We start from the raw sequence: 20,682 nt of genomic DNA on the forward strand, positions 1-20,682 counted from the left end.
AATGAACAAATCAGAGGGTAAAGAGACAAGAATCTTTATTTCACCAGATCTATGTTGATTGTGCAAAGCACCAAGCTACAGAGGCTTTGCAGGTCAGTTTTAAACAAGTTCTAGAGACAGCTTACTCTAGGTCAATGTGCAAACCCACACCATCCTTGTAATGTTAGGATAGACTATGAAGCAAAGAACTGGCTGTAAAACCTTCCTCACAAAGGAGCCATGAGTGCTAAAGATGAACTTAGCATTGCTTAGAACAAGAGATGTTTTATAATAGTTTTAGAATATGACTGTGGAGTCTTTCTGTGTACAGGCTATTACATGGCAATTCGTTTCTAACAGGCTTCTTTTATTCTTTTCTCTTGCATTAGTCTGTGGAAGGTGATTGCTTAGTCATGAGGTTACTCAACAGACCTAAGCAGAGGCCCGTGCAGTAAATAAATGTCCATGTATCCTACAATAGCTAGCTAGAACTGTCATCTTCCTGTACATGCTATATGTGTAAAGCATCTAGTATGTGATGAAGACTCTCGTGTCATTGCATCCTCTGGTGTCTCTTTGAGTAGAAGGATCCTTCCCCAGCAATATCTACTTACACTGTCTCATATTTGTGTTTTTTAAAAAACGGTAAAAGAGTAGACTGTGCTAAAGCTGTGGGCTTTGGATTGGTTTGATAGTCAGCAGCTAATAGACAGTGGAAGTCTTAGTTGCGATTATTTAATAGTTTTATTGTATCATAAGTGTTATCTGAAGAAGAATTGCATTTGTAACATTTGTTACTAATCCTTTTCCCATACTATAGATAAAACCACTTCAACTGTGGTAACACATTCAAACATTTCCATTAACATTTTCATCAGGGAAGTTTTACTATGACAGTGATTAAAAGGCACTGCTCTGTGGTAAGTTCTTTTCTCAAATAAATAAAGTGAAAGCAAACAAAGTGTATTTTCTATAAATGTTTTCTATCATGTCTTCAAGTGTAATATCCAACATGAATTCAAGATCATTCAGTATCTTCCCCCTTCAAAAAGTACTTTCCAAACTGTACTAGCAGGTAAAGTACAAAGCTAGATAAGAAAGCTGGCTGACTAAACAAATGTAAAAACATGGTTTTAGCGGTCAAAATGATTAAGCCTGCAGCTACCAAAATAATATTAGCTGTTCTCAGAGAAATAACCATAACAAGATTAGCAATTCTCCTGCCCCCTGCCCCACACTGAATTCTGACAAAGACCACAAACCACCCTGACCTTGTTGTGAGAATTCCCCTGACGTTAATAGCTGTGACGTTAATAGCTGATCCATATGTTCAAAATATACTATTACTTTGCTGACCAAATCATAATAACCCGCCACGGGGGCAAGCAAAATGAGTCACTAGGCCAAAGGGTTACTTAGTCACTATACAAACCAACCAGTTCCTGAAAGGGTTACTTGCTACACCAATGAGAACCCTGTTGCTCAAATCTGTCCCTTACAAAGGTATAAAAAGTGTGTTCTTTCTTTGTTCTGGGTCTCTCCTCTAGACTGTGTGCTGAGAGGGGAGTCCCCAACATGTTGGATCAATAAAAATCCTCATGCATTTTGCAGCGATGGCAGTGATCTCTGTGGTCTTTGTGAGTAATGGTCTTTTGACGAACTCCAACACAAGTAACTAACTTTCTCATTTCAATGTCTGAAAGCTTAATTATATAGCTTATATCTCAGAGGAAGACTGTTATTGTAACTGGAGGTATTTTCATACAATCTAAAGCTAATATGTCTAATTTTCCAGGTCATTATCTACCACTGAGCACATACTGTGTTCTAGACACAACTGTGTACAGAGAAAGTGTGAGCATGAGCCCATGGACCACAGATGCTGCCCTTTCACACATGTATGCAGCTGGACAATAACAATTAAACCCTCAACTACACAGGAGAAACTATAACCAAATTATGCTCTTTATGTTTAATGTACAGGGCCTGTAAGGTGGTTCATTGGGTCAAGGCCCTCTCCCCACGAAGCTTGGGGACCAAATTCAGAACCCACATTGTAAAAGAAAAGAACAGAGTCATCTGTATTGTCCTTTGACCTCTGTGAACTTTGGCACACACACATGCAACAAATGAGCAATGCAATGAAAGAAAATTAAAAATAAAAGAAAGTACACTTTGCTATAGACTTTTCCGTACATAAGTTAATGCTACTCAGACACACAGGAGCTATCAATAAATGTATTGTTCACGCTTCATATATCATTAGAAACAAACATTTATATGAACTTATAATACCTAAACAGCACAATATTAGGAACACTAGAAGAATTGAAATTTCCATTAATTTATTTTGGAATTTGTAAAATTCTGTTAACAGAAGTAAAGCCTGTATTCTCCAAACAAAGATGAAACTTGATATATTTGGATGGAGATCATACCTAGAAATCTGTACTGAAGAGAAATGATTGAATCAAAGTATCCAGAGTATTAACTTGGAGATTAGAGGGGTAGGGCATTTTAAATTAAATATACTTTCTGTGAAAGGGTCCAGAATAGGTCTTAACTGGTGATAATCTTTGCGGTAAGAAGGGGAACAAGTTTTTGGAAAACTAACAGTTTTACAATTTGTTAGAATCACAGAATAATAGTACAGACACTGTCACTATGCTAAAAATTTTGAAGTGTACAAATTTATCTGAAAATATTTCTTTAATACACTCTGTGATTGTAAGCTATTTCAGATACCTGCTTGATTGTGTCTTTAAAATTTCTTGTACGTATGTTTATTAAACACCTTTCAGAGCATCACATGAAACTTCTAGCTGTTCATTTGGAGCCTTGGCAAACACAGAGATGAAGTAAAGGGGAGATGTTAAAACAGAAGCCCAGAAAAACAAAGAGAGTGAGGGGGACTCATAAGCTCATCTGGACTAGCCATGTGCGGGACTGGACTATAGTTCTGAAACATTTATTATATTTTTTATCTTTAGGTGGACAAATATAGTTATTCCAGAAAAATCTAAAATTTATAAAATACAACCATCTAAGAAAAGCAAATTGGACACTCTGTCTGATTTTCATGGGATTATTTTTGCCTATGACACATAATGATTATGAAACAATTCTCTTGTTAGAGTAAGCTTATAATTATCACATATATGCATACTGTTCATACTTTTCACATCATCCTCCAGGGGTATCAAAAGAATTAGGTCCAATGTCAATGTATAAATAGTGGGGAATGCTCAAATTTTAATGATGGCCAAGAGTTAAATAGGCTTATAAAAGGCCTACTTTATTACACAAACAGTGCAAGATTGTCTTTTATTTTTAAATATGTACACATTTACAACTGTCCTTTAAGAACTTCAGGGTCCTGGTAGGTAAGAGACTCTTGGGACTCAAAGAGAGGAGGAAAAAAAAAGTTCAGGGTCAAATATCAAGCATAAACAAATTGATCAGCTCTACTGAATCTGCTATTTTTCAAACAAATCTGTCAATATTCTTACCTTTAGTAAATGAAGTTAATGAATGGACACACATCAATATTCTAGGATTATATCTCTTAAAATATTGGCCTAAAGGATAGAACAGAATAAATATAATGCAGGGTGTAATCATTAATTATTCAGGTAAAAAACAAAAAAACAAAATAGAAATGGGCTTAAGTAAGGGCACTTAGTGAGTTTCTAACAACGTGGGATATAGGAATAAAGAGCTCAACCACCCTTTGGTAGCCAGCATCTTGGCGATTTGACCCTTGGATGGATGATTAACTGTGACAGGTTAAATTAACACCAAAATAAAGCAGGGGTAATCTATCTTTGCAATTCTTTCTACCAGGAAACACAAGCCTGTAATTGCAGTGATTCAGCTCTTCAGTGTGAAGCTAGCCAACTGCTTACATAGGTGGTTGATTTGATAATTAAGAAGTCTACTCCAATCCTAGGGCAAATGAGAATTACTGTCTTTTCAGAATCGTGTTTTCTTTTACATCCTGCCATGTAAAACATTGGTATAAATAAATATCACTTCCTGTCTATACATAAGTGTCCTTATTAATGTCTTTGTTTTTATTATTTTGGATTTGGGGATAGGTTTTCACTTTGTAGCCAAAGATATCTGAGAACTCAATGCCATGCAGACTGGCCACCCTTCCCTTTTGTTGTCTGAGGAGATGACAGAGATCACACATTAAGCTTCCTTAACTATAAACAGAATTGTCCAGACAGCCAGGTCTTCTCACCAGAAAACTGAGCAAAATTAATCATATGCTCATTAAGATGCTTCTTAGTTATTTGCTCAGAGATATCGTAAAAGTCACTTTACTAAGCCTGTGATATGAATTAGGTCCTTTTGTCCTGCAACAACTCTTACCTGAGGAAATTGCAGTTCATATACATTAAGTATGTCATATAACACAAGCAGCTTAAAAAAAACAAACAAAAATAACAATATTTTAATTGGAAATACATAAGGAATAGAAGTAATTTGTCAACGCTGGTGCTATTGGTTAAATTTTCACCCATGAAACACTGCACTTTACATAGTCTCAAGGCAAGATACTTGAGAGAGGAACACAAAGCTCGTCCTGAAAACTCAGAGCTCATTAGAAAGTTAAATAAATGAATCCATGGACAGAGATGCTAATCCATTTCTTAATGTTTCCCACTGACTTAATGGGCAGCATTGGTGGGTTTGGTGCCCTTTCATCAAAAAGAAGGTGAAGCCTATTTAAAGGTTTAATTGTTGGGGTTAGGAACTGATTTGCTTTTATCTGATCAATATTACTTTGACCAAGTATCAATTAAGCTGAGGAGGCTGCTGCTATTGAATGAAGGAAGGGCTTTAATTAAATCCTGTTCCCTGGCTTTCTTCATGATGGAGAGAATCAGTGTCTGCTGCATTTTTGAACTAACTGCACACAGGCTGTAACTTAGGTCTGAAAATCCAAGTCTTCAGGCCGACTGCCACGTTTATAAAAGGGGCACACTGCAAAGAGGGATGTGTCTCTTCTCTTTCATTGATGCAAATATCCTACAGCACTTCAATAATTACATCCTCAAGGATACTCACTCTGGTGAAACAGTTTTTAATTGCTGGTCATTACTCCTCTATGATAATTGAAGACAGTGCTTCTCAATCTTCCCAGTACTTTGACCCCTTAATCCAGTTCCTCAAAGTATGGGGACCCCCCAACGAAAAATTTTTGTTGATATTTCATAACTGTAATATGATATTGTTATAAATCATAATGTAAATATTTTTGGAGGAAGGGACTTGGCAAAGGATTTGCAACCCATAAGTTGAGAAACACTGCTCTAGAGTTTATTTTCCATCTACTTTTCCTCTCATGAATCACAGAGTGAAGCTAAGATCATTTAATACAACACTTGAAAATCTATCCTTGCTCTTCCCATCTCGGCACTGAGCTAACTGCCGATGCCCTGGAAATACCATGTGGCTTTTAGTTTTCTATATTAAGGCTACCCACTCTCCCATGTGCTTCTGATGAGGTGGCTTTTTCCTATTATCTTGGCTAGCAAAGGATTGTTCATCAAGATAGAAATAGCACACCACTAACTTGCTACTGAACTCACATTTGCTCTCCATTATACAGGGATATCGTCATAATCTCCATGTAGTTGAAAGTTTGTATCACAAAGCACATTACACATCAAATTTTTAAAAAGCATTCATACATTAGCTTCAATACATAAAATTCAAATTCAACAATTAACAACTTGACAGGTTCTCTTCCCTGAGCCAGGAGATAGCTGTTTCAGCCACACAGATGACTATCAAGCTCTTACTATCCCGTAAGATTACAGATATAAGAAGCCTCTCCCAGGTCTTATGTGTATGCTGTGGATCTGAATTCCATTGCTCAGGCCTACACACATTATATACATTATACCATTTCCTCATCCCCCAATGATTCTAATTTAATGCTTACTTTATTCAATATGGTATTAAACTGTATTGTGGGAGAAAAGTAGAAAACATTACTGTCTTACAAATTATTTGTTTTGAAAAAATAAATATTTGAATTTCAAACATGAGTGGACTTTAATTAATCAAAGTAACCAAGTTTTTCCTGAATTGCTTACAATAACAAGCCAAAGTGAAGCATCTATGGCTAAGTGTTTATCTATCTTGTTGATTTTCTCAAAGAACCAGTTCCTGCTTTTGTTGAAATTTCATTAGATGCTAAGAAAGCTTTTGACAAATTCAACACCATTTCATGATAAAAGTCTTGGAAAGATCAGGAATTCAAGGCCCATATTTAAACATAGTAAAATCAATATGCAGCAAAGCAGTAGCCAATATCAAACAAGACGGAGAGAAACTTTAAGCAATTCCACTAAAACCTGGGACTAGTCAAGTTTGCACACTCAGTCTACCTATTCAATATAGTACTTGAAGTCCTAGCCAGTGCAATTAGACAACAAAAAGAGGTCAAAAAGGGATACATATTGGAAAGTAAGAAGTCAAAATATCACTATTTGCAGATGATATGATAGTATACTTAAATGTTTCTAAAATTTCCACCACAGAAATCCTAAATCTGATAAACAACTTCAGCAAAATGGATATAAAATTAACTCAAACCAGTAGCCTTCCTCTACTGAGATGATAAACAGGCTGAGAAGGAAATTAGGGAGATGACACCCTTCACAATAGTCACAAATAATATAAAATACCTTGGGGTGACTCTAACCAATCAAGTGAAAGATGTGTAAGACAAAAGCTTCTTGTCGCTAAAAAAAGAAATTGAAGAAAATCTCAGATGGGAAGATTTCCTATGCTCATGGATTTTTAGGATTAATATAGTAAAAATGGCCATCTTGCAAAAAGAAATTTACAGATTCAATGCAATACCCATCAAAATTCTAATTCAATTCTTCATAGAGTTAGAAAGAGCAATTTGCAAATTCATTTGGAATAACAATAAAATCAGAATAGTGAAAATTATTCTCAACAATAAAAAAAACTTCTGGGGAAATCACCATCCCTGACCTCAAGCTGTACTACAGAGCAATTGTGATAAAAACTGTATGGTATTGGTACAGACATGGGAAGGAAGATCAATGGAACAGAATTGAAGACTCAGAAATGAACCCACAAGCTTATAGTCACTTGATCATTGACAAAGGAACTGAAACCATCCAGTGGGGGAAAAAAAAAGCATTTTCAACAAATGTTGCTGGTTCAACTGGAGATCAGCATGTAGAAGAATGCAAATCAATCAATTCTTATCTCCGTGTACAGAGCTCAAGTCAAAGCAAGTCCAAGTGGATCAAGGGCCTCCACATAAAACCAGATACACTGAAACTAATAGAAGAGAAAGTGAGGGAGAGCCTTGGACACAGGGGCACATGGGAAAAATTTCTGAACAGAACTCCAATGGTTTATGTTTTAAGATCAACAATAAACAAATGGGACCTCATAAAATTCCAAAGCTTTTGAAAGACAAAGGACATTGTCAATAGGACAAAACAGCAACCAAGTGATTGGGAAAAGATGTTTACCAATCCTACATCTGATAGAGTGCTAATATCCAATATATAAAAATAACTGAAGAAGCTAAACTTCAGAGAATCAAATAACCCTAATAAAAATAGAGTATAGAACTAAACAAAGAATTTTTAACTGAGGAATGTCGAATGGCTGAGAGCACCTAAAGAAATGCCCAACATCCTTAATCATCAGAGAAATGTAAATCAAAACAACCCTGAGATTTCACCTCAGACCAGTCAAAATGGCAAAAATCAAAAACTCAGGTGATGCTCGCTAATGTGGAGAAAGAGGGACAATCTCCCATTGCTGGTGGGATTGCAAGCTGGTACAACCACTCTGGACATCAGTCTGGTGGTTCTTCAGAAAATTGGACATAGTACTACCTGAGAAACCAGCTATACCACTCTTGAGCATATACCCAGAAGATGCTCAAACATATAACAAAGACACATGCTCCATTATGTTCATAGCAGTCTTACTTATAACAGCTAGAAGCTGGAAACAACCCAGATGTCCCTCAACAGAGGAATGGATCCCGAAATGTGGTACATTTACTCAATTGGAAACTGCTCAGCTATTAAAATCAATGAATTTATGAAATCCTTAGGCAAATGGATGGAAATAGAAAATATCATCCTGAGTGAAGTAACACAATCACTAACGAACACCAATTGTATGCACTCACTGATAAGTGGATATTAGCCCAAAAGCTTGGAATTCCCAAGATAAAATTCACAGACCACATGAAGCTCAAGAAGAAGGAAGACCAAAGTGTAGGTGCTTCATTCCTTCATAGAAGAGGGAACAAAATAGAGGAGCAAATGCAGAGACAAAGTGTGAAGCAGAAACTGAAGGAAAGACCCTTGTCTTAATCAGGGTTTCTATTCCTGCACAAACATCAGGACTAAGAAGGAGTTGGGGAGGAAAGGGTTTATTCAACTTACACTTCCATGTTATTGTTTGTCACCAACAGATGTCAGGACTGGAACTCAAGCAGGTCAGGAAGCAGGAGCTGATGCAGAGGCCATGGAGGGATGTTACTTACTAGCTTGCTTCCCCTGGCTTGCTCAGCCTGCTCTCTTATAGAACCCAAAACTACCAGCCCAGAGATGGTCCCACCCACAAGAGGCCCTTCCCCCTTGATCACTAATTAAGAAAATGCCCCACAACTGGATCTCATTGAGTACTTCCCAAACTGAAACTCCTTTTTCTGTGATAACTCCAGCCTGTGTCAAGTTGACACACAAAACCAGCCAGTACAGCCCTCCAGAGACTGTCCCACCTGGAGATCCATCCCATATACAGTCACCAAACGCCGACACTTTTGTGGATGCCAAGAAGTGCATGCTGACAGGAACCTGATATAGCTGTCTCCTGAGAGACCCTGCCAGTCCTTACAAATACAGAGGTGAATGCTCACAAACCATCCATTGGACTGAGAAATGGTTGGATGAGTTAGAGAAAGGACTGAAGGAATTGAAAGGGTTTGAAGCCCCATAGGAAGAACAACAATATCAACCAACCAGATCCCCCGGGGCTCCCAGGGACTAGACCACCAACCAATGACTACACATGGAGTGATCCACTACTCCAGCTGCATATGTAGCAGAGGACGGCCTTGTTGAACATCAATGGGAGAAGGGGCCCTTGGTCCTGTGAAGGTTAGATGGATGCTCCAGTGTAGGGGAGTGTGAAGGTGGGGAAGCAGGAGTGGGTGAGTGGGTGGGGGAACACCCTCATAGAAGGAGGGGGAAGTGGGATGGAATAGGGGGTTTTGTGGGTGGGAGGAAACATGGAAAGGGGATAATATTTGAAATATAAATAAAAGGAACACTCCTCCACTGTTGGTGGGATTGCAAGCTTGTACAACCACTCTGGAAATCAGTCTGGCAGTTCCTTAGAAAATTGGACATAGTACTACCGGAGGATCTAGCAATACCTCTTCTGGGCATATATCCAGAAGATGTCCCAACCGGTATGAAGGACACATGCTCCACTATGTTCATAGCAGCCTTATTTATAATAGCCAGAAGCTGGAAAGAACCCAGATGCCCCTCAACAGAGGAATGGATACAGAAAATGTGGTACATTTACACAATGGAGTACTACTCAGCTATTAAAAAGAATGAATTTATGAAATTCCTAGGCAAATGGATGGACCTGGAGGGCATCATCCTGAGCGAGGTAACCCAATCACAAAGGAACTCACACAATATGTACTCACTGATAAGTGGATACTAGCCCAAAACTTAGTATACCCAAGATATAAGATACAATTTGCCAAATGCATGAAACTCTAGAAGAATGAAGACCAAAGTGTGGACACTGTGCCCCTTCTTAGAATTGGGAACAAAACACCCATGGAAGGAGTTACAGAGACAAAGTTTGGAGCTGCGACAAAAGGATGGACCATCTAGAGACTGCCTTATCTAGGGATCCACCCCATAATCATCTTCAAACGCTGACACCATTGCATACACTAGCAAGATTTTGCTGAAAGGACCCAGATATAGCTGTCTCTTGTGAGACTAGGCAGGGGCCTAGCAAACACATAAGTGGATGCTCACAGTCACCTATTGGATGGATCACAGGGCCCCCAATGGAGGAGCTAGAGAAAGTATCTAAGGAGCTAAAGAGATCTGCAACCCTGTAGGTGCAACAACATTATGAACTAACCAGTACCCCAGAGCTCTTGACTCTAGCTACATATGTATCAAAAGATGGCCTAGTCGGCCATCACTGGAAAGAGAGGCCCTTCAGACACACAAACTTTATATGCCCCAGTACAGGGGGAAGGCCAGGGCCAAAAAAATGAGAATGGGTGGATAGGGAAGGGGGGGGGCGTATGGGGGACTTTTGGGATAGCATTGGAACTGTCATTGAGCAAAATACGTAATAAATAAAAAAAAAAAAAAAGAAAATGTCCAATAAAAAAAAAGGAGAAAAAAAGAAGTGGGAACAAAACAGTCACAGGAGGTAGAGGGTGAGAGGGCCTTGGGAGGAAGAAAGGAGCCAGAGGGGAAAAGAGGGCAGTATCAGGTATGGGAGGAGAGAGTGGTTATATACAGAAGGTCGGGAAATTGAACAGAGGTGTGTAGCAATGGGGGATGAGGAATTTTTCCAATTTTGAAGCACAGGCTTCTACAGTCTGTCCTTATAGCCCTGGGCTATTTCTCTGGGCTATTTCAGTGTCCCTTTCTACGCTTGTGCTTTATATATATTTTTTTTTATTAGGTATTTTCCTCATTTACATTTCCAATGCTATCCCAAAAGTCCCCCATACCCTCCCCCCCCACTCCCCTACCCACCCACTCCCACTTTTTGGCCCTGGAGTTCCCCTGTACTGGGGCATATAAAGTTGCTTGCACTTTTTGAAATTTTGTAAATTTGCATTTTACCTTTCCATCTTTTAGGTAGTTTTTGATAAAGGTTTGTCAATATTTATTTTCTCAAAAAAAAAAAAAGAAAGAAAGAAAGAAAGAAAGAAAGAAAGGAAAGAAGGAAGGAAGGAAGGAAGGAAGGAAGGAAGAAAGAAAGAAAGAAAGAAAGAAAGAAAGAAAGAAAGAAAGAAAGAAAGAAAGAAAGAAAGAAAGAAAGAAAGCCAACTGCTGTCCAAGAATCTGAATTTGACATTTGGAAGGTAAGTAACTTCTTCATGTTAAATTCCTTTGTCTGTATATTAAGAATGTTCTAATCCAAACTCATTTCTAATTGTTAATGGCATACTAAATCAAGAGACTCTTCAGCACAAATAGCATTGTGTTCTTTTCCTTAAGACATGTAGAACATCTGTTTCCTTTGAGTCTTTCACTGTGTTTGAAATAAATCTGATTTCTGGTGCAAATCTCACTTGCTCTAATATGTTCTAAACATTTAAAGAGGAGATTGTGAATAAATATTATAAAAAACTACAGAATGACATGAAGAACTCTAGATAATGTTCGTTTGTATTTAGACTATAAAATGCAATAATTCAATGTGATTATGTATTTAAATAAAGTCATACTTTTATTTTAATTACTATCTATTAACAGTAACCATTGAGGTAAATCTTCTGTTTTCCCAGAATTTTGTAGTAAATATGTTTTTGATGGAATAGATAATCCTTTGCCATTAATATACACACATAATAGGTTTATAGTATCATTCATTTCTTATTTCATTTAGATAATACATTTTATTTATGTCATGTGAAGCAATTGTAATTAAACCAACTGCAGACCTTTTACTGTCCAGGTGGCAGCTATGGTCAAACTCAAATTAGCTTCTTATAATGAAAAATGGCTATTTGTTATGCACACTAACTGTTTTTATTGCAAACTAAATGTTTATAGAAAGAACTAGCATCTTAGAGCTTCCCGCACCAGGCAATGATGAGTTCAGGTAAAGAAACCTTTCCTTCCTTTCTTCTCAGTGGTTGGACAATAGGATAATTTAGTTCATCTAAGTAGTTTTAAGTATTTACACTATTAGATCAAATTTATACAATCAAAAAAAAATCCAGATCCTTGACATTCTCATAACTGTATACAATCCATCTATATAGGTCCTTAATGAAGATCATAAGCAACTGATACTGTGTCCTTCAACATCAGACAGGTGGGGACACTGTTCAACCCATTTTGCATTGTCTTTTATAACAGAAGTATATTTATAACATATAACAGAAGTCAAATTATTTCAAGTTTTGATTAAGTACATATTACATTACTATCAGCAATTCTCAATTTTCCTAGATTAATAAAGTGACATGCATTTTTACTGTGCTCTGCCAATTTCCAGGTTTTTCTATGATTTGTACATTATGTAACCTTTGTTCAGATTTTTGTATTCGTTTTCTGGTACTTCTTTATCATCCAAAAAACCACTTGCTATAATTGCTGAATGATCATCATTAACAGTTAAATTTCCTCAGGTTTTTCTAAAATAACTCCCTGGTTATTTTTACACATTGTTCACTTTTACTCTGACCACACACAGATGACTGATCCCATGGATACTGCCCAGTGTAATGTCCACTATAGAGTTCCTGCCAAATATTCTGATTTAACTTAAAAGCAATTCTCTTCTCGCCTCAAAGTTCTGTCTTTCTCTCACACAATTTTAAATGCTAGTAGACCACACTTAGGAAATAAATTTTCACTTCTGTACTGTGGTGTTGTTCTTATAACATAGAGTGTCTGCCCCATTAGAACAATATATTTTTACTTAGCAAAATATAAATATTATACATCTTTCACATTCACATTTTGTGAAATATGTTTTGCTATAAACGAATTTGGAAATTTTTTTTTCCTTTTCCATTTTTACTAGGTATTTAGCTCATTTACATTTCCAATGCTATACCAAAAGTCCCCCATACCCACACACCCTCACTCCCCTACCCACCCACTCCCCCTTTTTGGGCCTGGCGTTCCCCTGTACTGGGGCATATAAAGTTTGCGTGTCCAATGGGCCTCTCTTTCCAGTGATGGCCAACTAGGCCATCTTTTGATACATATGCAGCTAGAGTCAAGAGCTCCGGGGTACTGGTTAGTTCATAATGTTGTTCCACCTATAGGGTTGCAGATCCCTTTAGCTCCTTGGGTACTTTCTCTAGCTCCTCCATTGGGAGCCCTGTGATCCATCCATTAGCTGACTGTGAGCATCCACTTCGGTGTTTGCTAGGCCCCGGCATAGTCTCACAAGAGACAGCTACATCTGGGTCCTTTCGATAAAATCTTGCTAGTGTATGCAATGGTGTCAGCGTTTGGATGCTGATTATGGGGTGGATCCCTGGATATGGCAGTCTCTACATGGTCCATCCTTTCATCTCAGCTCCAAACTTTGTCTCTGTAACTCCTTCCATGGGTGTTTTGTTCCCAATTCTAAGGAGGGGCATAGTGTCCACACTTCAGTCTTCATTCTTCTTGAGTTTCATGTGTTTAGCAAATTGTATCTTATATCTTGGGTATCCTAGGTTTGGGGCTAGTATCCACTTATCAGTGAGTACATATTGTGTGAGTTCCTTTGTGAATGTGTTACCTCACTCAGGATGATGCCCTCCAGGTCCATCCATTTGGCTAGGAATTTCATAAATTCATTCTTTTTAATAGCTGAGTAGTACTCCATTGTGTAGATGTACCACATTTTCTGTATCCATTACTCTGTTGAGGGGCATCTGGGTTCTTTCCAGCTTCTGGCTATTATAAATAAGGCTGCTATGAACATAGTGGAGCATGTGTCCTTCTTACCAGTTGGGGCATCTTCTTGATATATGCCCAGGAGAGGTATTGCTGGATCCTCCGGTAGTACTATGTCCAATTTTCTGAGGAACCGCCAGACAGATTTCCAGAGTGGTTGTACAAGCCTGCAATCCCACCAACAATGGAGGAGTGTTCCTCTTTCTCCACATCCACGCCAGCATCTGCTGTCACCTGAATTTTTGATCTTAGCCATTCTGACTGGTGTGAGGTGGAATCTCAGGGTTGTTTTGATTTGCATTTCCCTGATGATTAAGGATGTTGAACATTTTTTCAGGTGCTTCTCTGCCATTCAGTATTCCTCAGGTGAGAATTATTTCTTCAGTTCTGAGCCCCACTTTTTAATGGGGTTATTTGATTTTCTGAAGTCCACCTTCTTGAGTTCTTTATATATGTTGGATATTAGTCCCCTAACTGATTTAGGATAGGTAAAGATCCTTTCCCAATCTGTTGGTGGTCTTTTTGTCTTTTTGACGGTATCTTTTGCCTTGCAGAAACTTTGGAGTTTCATTAGGTCCCATTTGTCAATTCTCGATCTTACAGCACAAGCCATCGCAGTTCTGTTCAGGAATTTTTCCCCTGTGCCCATATCTTCAAGGCTTTTCCCCACTTTCTCCTCTATAAGTTTCAGTGTCTCTGGTTTTATGTGAAGTTCCTTGATTCACTTAGATTTGACCTTAGTACAAGGAGATAAGTATGGATGAATTCGCATTCTTCTACATGATAACAACCAGTTTTGCCAGCACCAATTGTTGAAAATGCTGTCTTTCTTCCACTGGATGGTTTTAGCTCCCTTGTCGAAGATCAAGTGACCATAGGTGTGTGGGTTCATTTCTGGGTCTTCAATTCTATTCCATTGGTCTACTTGTCTGTCTCTATACCAGTACCATGCAGTTTTTACCACAATTGCTCTGTAGTAAAGCTTTAGGTCAGGCATGGTGATTCCACCAGAGGTTCTTTTATCCTTGAAAAGAGTTTTTGCTATCCTAGGTTTTTTCTTATTCCAGATGAATTTGCAAATTGCTCCTTCTAATTCGTTGAAGAATTGAGTTGGAAATTTGATGGGGATTGCATTGAATCTGTAGATTGCTTTTGGCAAGATAGCCATTTTTACAATTTTGATCCTGCCAATCCATGAGCATGGGAGATCTTTCCATCTTCTGAGATCTTCTTTAATTTCTTTCTTCAGAGACTTGAAGTTTTTATCATACAGATCTTTCACTTCCTTAGTTAGAGTCACACCAAGATATTTTATATTATTTGTGACTATTGAGAAGGGTGTTGTTTCCTTAATTTCTTTCTCAGCCTGTTTATTCTTTGTATAGAGAAAGGCCATTGACTTGTTTGAGTTTATTTTATATCCAGCTACTTCACCGAAGCTGTTTATCAGGTTTAGGAGTTCTCTGGTGGAATTTTTAGGGTCACTTATATATACTATCATATCATCTGCAAAAAGTGATATTTTGACTTCCTCTTTTCCAATTTGTATCCCCTTGATCTCCTTTTGTTGTCGAATTGCTCTGGCTAATACTTCAAGTACTATGTTGAAAAGGTAGGGAGAAAGTGGACAGCCTTGTCTAGTCCCTGATTTTAGTGGGATTGCTTCCAGCTTCTCTCCATTTACTTTGATGTTGGCTACTGGTTTGTTGTAGATTGTTTTTATCATGTTTAGGTATGGGCCTTGAATTCCTGATCTTTCCAGAACTTTTATCATGAATGGGTGTTGGATCTTGTCAAATGCTTTTTCTGCATCTAACGAGATGATCATGTGGTTTTTGTCTTTGAGTTTGTTTATATAATGGATTACATTGATGGATTTTCGTATATTAAACCATCCCTGCATTCCTGGAATAAAACCTACTTGGTCAAGATGATGATTGCTTTAATGTGTTCTTGGATTCGGTTAGCGAGAATTTTATTAAGGATTTTTGCATCGATATTCATAAGAGAAAGATAGAGAATAGAAGTTCTCTATCTTTGTTGGATCTTTCTGTGGTTTAGGTATCAGAGTAATAGTGGCTTCATAAAATGAGTTGGGTAGAGTACCTTCTACTTCTATTTTGTGAAAAAGTTTGTGCAGAACTGGAATTAGATCTTCTTTGAAGGTCTGGTAGAACTCTACACTAAACCCGTCTGGTCCTGGGCTTTTTTTGGCTGGGAGACTATTAATAACTGCTTCTATTTCTTTAGGGGATATGGGACTGTTTAGAAGGGCAACTTGATCCTGATTCAACTTTGGTACCTGGTATCTGTCCAGAAATTTGTCCATTTCGTCCAGGTTTTCCAGTTTTGTTGAGTATAGCCTTTTGTAGAAGGATCTGATGGTGTTTTGGATTTCTTCAGGATCTGTTGTTATGTCTCCCTTTTCAGTTTTGATTTTGTTAATTAGGATTTTGTCCCTGTGCCCTCTAGTGAGTCTAGCTAAGGGTTTATCTATCTTGTTGATTTTCTCAAAGAACCAACTCCTCGTTTGGTTAATTCTTTGAATAGTTCTTCTTGTTTCCACTTGGTTGATTTCACTCCTGAGTTTGATTATTTCCTGCCGTCTACTCCTCTTGGGTGAATTTGCTTCCTTTTTTTCTAGAGCTTTTAGATGTGTTGTCAAGCTGCTAGTATGTGCTCTCTCCCGTTTCTTCTTGGAGGCACTCAGAGCTATGAGTTTCCCTCTTAGAAATGCTTTCATTGTGTCCCAAAGGTTTGGGTACATTGTGGCTTCATTTTCATTAAACTCTAAAAAGTCTTTAATTTCTTTCTTTATTCCTTCCTTGACCAAGGTATCATTGAGAGGAGTGTTGTTCAGTTTCCACGTGAATGTTGGGTTTCTGTTATTTATTTTGTTATTGAAGATCAGCCTTAGTGCATGGTGATCTGATAGGATACACGGGATAATTTCAAAATTTTTGAATCTGTTGAGGCCTGTTTTGTGACCTATTATGTGGTCAATTTTGGAAAAGGTACCATGAGGTGCTGAGAAGAAGGTATATCCTTTTGTTTTAGGATAAAATGTTCTGTAGATATCTGTCAGATCCATTTGTTTCATCACTTCTGTTAGTTTCAGTGTGTCCCTGTTTAGTTTCTGTTTCCATGATCTGTCCATTGGTGAAAGTGGTGTGTTGAAGTCTCCCACTATTATTGTGTGAGGTGCAATGTGTGCTTTGAGCTTTACTAAAGTTTCTTTAATGAATGTGGCTGCCCTTGTATTTGGAGCATAGATATTCAGAATTGAGAGTTCCTCTTGGAGGATTTTCCCTTTGATGAGAATGAAGTGCCCCTCCTTGTCTTTTTTGATGACTTTGGGTTGGAAGTCAATCTTATCAGATATTAGGATGGCTACTCCAGCTTGTTTCTTCATACCATTTGCTTGAAAAATTGTTTTCCAGCCTTTCATTCTGAGGTAGTGTCTATCTTTTTCTCTGAGATGTGTTTCTTTGTAAGTAGCAAAATGTTGGGTCTTGTTTGTGTAGCCAGTTTGTTAGTCTATGTCTTCTTATTGGGGAGTTGAGACCATCGATATTAAGAGATATTAAGGAAAAGTAATTGTTGCTTCCTGTTATTTTTGTTGTTAAAGTTGGCATTCTGTTCTTGTGGCTGTCTTCTTCTAGGTTTGTTGAGGGATTACCTTCTTGTTTTTTCTAGGGCGTTGTTCCCGTTCTTGTATTGGTTTTTATCTGTTATTATCCTTTGAAGGGCTGGATTCGTGGAGAGATAATGTGTGATTTTGGTTTTGTCGTGGATTACTTTGGTTTCTCCATCTATGGTAATTGAGAGTTTGGCTGGGTATAGTAGCCTGGGCTGGAAATTGTGTTCTCTTAGTGTCTGTATAACATCTATCCAGGCTCTTCTGGCTTTCATAGTCTCTGGTGAAAAATCTGGTGTAATTCTGATAGGCTTACCTTTATATGTTACTTGACCTTTTTCCCTTACTGCTTTTAGTATTCTACCTTTATTTAGTGAATTTGTTGTTCTGATTATTATGTGTCGGGAGGAATTTCTTTTCTGGTCCAGTCTATTTGGAGTTCTGTAGGCTTCTTGTATCTTCATAGGCATCTTTTTCTTTAGATTTGGGAAGTTTTCTTCAATAATTTTGTTGAAGATGTTTGCTGGTCCTTTGAGTTGAAAATCTTCATTCTCATCCACTCCTATTATCCGTAGGTTTGGTCTTCTTATTGTGTCCTGGATTTCCTGGATATTTTGAGTTAGGATCTTTTTGCATTTTCCATTTTCTTTGATTGTTGTGCCGATGTTCTCTATGGAATCTTCTGCACCTGAGATTCTCTCTTCCATCTATTGTATTCTGTTGCTGATGCTCAAATCTATGGTTCCAGATTTCTTTCCTAGGGTTTCTATCTCCAGTGTTGCCTCACTTTGAGTTTTCTTTATTGTGTCTACTTCCCTTTTTAGGTCTAGTATGGTTTTGTTCATTTCCATCACCTGTTTGTATGTTTTTTCCTCTTTTTCTGTAAGGACTTCTACCTGTTTGATTGTGTTTTCCTGTTTTTCTTTAAGGACTTGTAACTCTTTAGCAGTGTTCTCCTGTATTTCTTTAAGTGATTTATTAAAGTCCTTCTTGATGTCCTCTACCATCATCATGAGATATGCTTTTAAATCTAGGTCTAGGTTTTTGGGTGTGTTGGGGTGCCCTGGACTGGGCGAAGTGGGAGTGCTGGGTTCTGATGATGGTGAGTGGTCTTGGTTCCTGTTAGTAAGATTCCTACGTTTACCTTTCGCCATCTGGTAATCTCTGGAGTTAGTAGTTATAGTTAACTCTGTTTAGAGATTGTTCTTCTGGTGATTCTGTTACTGTCTATCAGCAGACCTGGGAGACAGATTCTCTCCTCTGAGTTTCAGTGCTCAGAGCACTCTCTGCTGGCAAGCTCTCTTACAGGGAAGGTTCGCAGATATCTTGTGTTTGGACCTCCTCGTGGCCGAAGAAGAAGGCCCAAAACAGGACCTTTCTCAGAAGCTGTGTTGCTTTGGCAGTTCCCAGAAGCTGTCAGCTTCTGTGGTGCAGACTCTCACCTGTGCAGACTAAATTCCTAAGTTCCAGGGAGTCCTGGAACCAAGATGGCGACCTCTGCTCCTGAGGCTGAGGCCGCCTCCCGAGCCAGGCGGACACCTGTCCTCTGGTCCAGATGGTGGCCGGCTGTCTGCGGCCCGTAAAGGGTGCTGCCTCAGCGGCTCTGTGCTTCCGCCTGTCCCAGAAGCTGTCCGGTTCTCTGGCGCACCCTCTCACTTGTTCAGACTAATTTCCTAAGTTCCGCGGAGTCCTGGAACCAAGATCGGAAATTTTTTAAAAGTAGTTTTAAACAACATTTACTTGTTTTTGTATACGTGTATATATGCATATGTATTTATTACATGTGTCAACACGTCTGTGTGTCCCTGTGTGTTTGTGTATTTAGGACATATTTGTGTGTGTGTGTGTATGTGTGTGTGCACACGTTCTTCTGTGTATGTGTGGGGGGGGCATTACTTGTCACAAAACAGGTGTGGAATTCAGAGGATAGCATGAAGGATTCAATGCTCACCTTCTGTGATGAGTGTCTCTAGCATGTCACTCAGATTGCCAGTGCTGGTGGGAAGCACCATTTACCCACGGAATTATCTTGAAAACCCTGTACTTGTATCATATATACATGGATTATATTTTGGCTGAAATAATTTTATAAAATTAAAATTTGCTGAATAAGAAAATTATCTATTGGGGTTAGTGAATGAAATGGTACAACTATAGCCAACTATTATTTCCTGTATCTCATTTATAAAGGAGAATGTTCAAAGCAATATTCTAACTTAAAAAAAAAATATACTACTACAAGTTATTAATTTCACTTGATTTTAATCTGTAAATTGAAGGAATTCCAATAGAAGACTGCTTTTTCTCACCACAACAGAACATCAGGGCTCCTCATTTGTAGATGATGAGGATGGTACTACACCTTTAACTGACTTACTTAATTTGTATTTTATCATTCTCTCTTGTGTTGGCATCAGAAGAATAGCATAAGTTAATATTCCTTTTCTCCCTCCCATAAAGCCTCCAAGATATGAACATTTTGAAGCACATGTCGCATTAATGTGTTCTTAATTAACCAGAACCTTCCTCTGATTGAAGCATTTTTAAAGACTAAAACAGATAGAAAGGTCATTGGCATAACAAGATATTATGCAAATATCCCATTTTCCTGGAATTTCCTGAGATGATTATTACTTCTGATAGGAAGAATTAGAGAACACACAGACTTGTGTAGTAATCACAGTTCTCCTTGATGAACAGGCTGAGAAAGTAATTAGGGAAACAACCACCTTCACAACAGCCACAAATAATATAACATATCTTAGTGTAACTCTAATCAAGTAAGTGAAAGACCTGTACGACCAGAACTTCAAGTCCCTGAAGAATGAAATCAAAGAAAACATAAGAAGATGTAAAGATTTCAATTGCTCATCAATAGGCAGGATTAAAATAATAAGCATGGCCACCTTACCAAAAGCAGTCTACAGATTCAATGTAATTCCCATCAAAATTCCAATACAAAATTTTACAGAACTTGAAAGATCAAATCTCAACTTGATAGGGAAAGACAAAGAACCCAGGATAGCTCCAACAATCCTGAACAATAAAAAAACAAAAAACAAAAAACAAAAAACAAAAAAGAAAACAAAACAAAAACTTCTGGAAGAATCCCCATCTCAGATCAACAGTGGAAAAACTGCATGATACTGATACAGAAACAGACACAGTGATAAACAGAAGAGAGTAAAAGGCCCTGAAACAAACCCACAGACCTCTGGACATTTGATTTTTAACAAAGAATCCAAAACTATACCATGGGGAAAAGAAAGCATCTTCAACAAATGGTGCTGTTGTAACTGGTGGTCTGAATGTAGAAGAATGAAAATTGAGTCATATTCATAACCCTGCCACAAAGCTCAAGTT

At 38.0% G+C, this 20,682-nt stretch overlaps 1 protein-coding gene across 11 annotated transcripts in view; it reads right to left on the minus strand.

Annotated features, from left to right (window-relative positions):
• The window catches only part of Cntn5 (contactin 5), a 1,270,553-nt gene that overhangs the window by 1,054,193 nt on the left and 195,678 nt on the right, over nt 1-20,682 (minus strand). Inside the window, exon 1 of one of the 11 annotated variants that reach the window (XM_006509869.4) lies at nt 3,489-5,225. The exons of the other annotated variants lie outside the window; for them this stretch is intronic. The gene's annotated coding sequence lies outside the window, so the exon portion shown is untranslated. Of the gene's footprint in view, nt 1-3,488; nt 5,226-20,682 lie in introns of those variants that run through there. 11 annotated transcript variants of the gene reach the window in all.

Source organism: Mus musculus, chromosome 9 (genome assembly GCF_000001635.26).
Source record: "Mus musculus strain C57BL/6J chromosome 9, GRCm38.p6 C57BL/6J".
NCBI lineage: Eukaryota > Metazoa > Chordata > Mammalia > Rodentia > Muridae > Mus > Mus musculus.